Below are 736 nucleotides of genomic sequence, written 5' to 3' on the forward strand. Positions count from 1 at the left end.
CCCCCCACCCCCTTTCTTTTAGCTACTGTTGTTTGTTTGCTTGTTTTTCTTCCCCCCACATTCCCCAGGCAGGGATTAAAGGCGTGTAAACCAAACCCCGCAATAACCACTTTTAAAGGCCGCCTTCTCCCTGGCCTAAGCCCCAGGACCAGAGAACCACAGCCCGGCTCTAGAAGCTGCGCAAGCGCAGCAGTGTGCGGATGACCCACCTGCAGTTCCCGGAAGAAGCCACGAGGGGGCGGCCGCACCCGGCACGGGCTCAGAGAGCCTACCCGAACCCACCAGCTTTCGCCACAGAGCGCAAAAGACTCCACCCCACCCCCAAATTCCCTGCACCCGGCCCCCAAGTTCCCGGAGCAAAATAAGATTTGTAAAACAGTAACGTTAATCTTAAAATGGTAAAGAAACAATGGTTCCACTGGGGCTCGAACCCAGGACCTTCTGCGTGTAAAGCAGATGTGATAACTGCTACACTATGGAACCACATGCGCATATAGGTTTTTAAAGTATTCTCTTATAATGTTCTGTATCTTTCTGGTGTCTGTTGTGATGTTTCCCTTTTCATCTCTGATTTTATTGATTTGGAGGTGCTCTTTCTTTCTTTTGGTTAACTGGGTTAGCAGTCTTTCAATCTTGTTCATCTTTTCAAAGAACCAGCTCTTGGAATTATTGATTCTTTATATTGTTTTCTTTGTTTCAATTTCATTAATTTCTGCCCTGATTTTTGTTATTTCTT

General features: G+C 46.9%; 1 non-coding gene across 1 annotated transcript; it reads right to left on the reverse strand.

Moving 5' to 3' along the window:
• Window positions 1–410: 410 nt before the first annotated feature.
• Trnav-uac lies at window positions 411–483 on the reverse strand. Its single transcript has one exon. It is a non-coding gene; the product is annotated as a tRNA-Val (tRNA).
• Between the last annotated feature and the right edge of the window lie 253 nt (window positions 484–736).

This window comes from Nannospalax galili, unplaced genomic scaffold (assembly GCF_000622305.1).
Source record: "Nannospalax galili isolate Female #2095 unplaced genomic scaffold, S.galili_v1.0 scaffold406, whole genome shotgun sequence".
NCBI lineage: Eukaryota > Metazoa > Chordata > Mammalia > Rodentia > Spalacidae > Nannospalax > Nannospalax galili.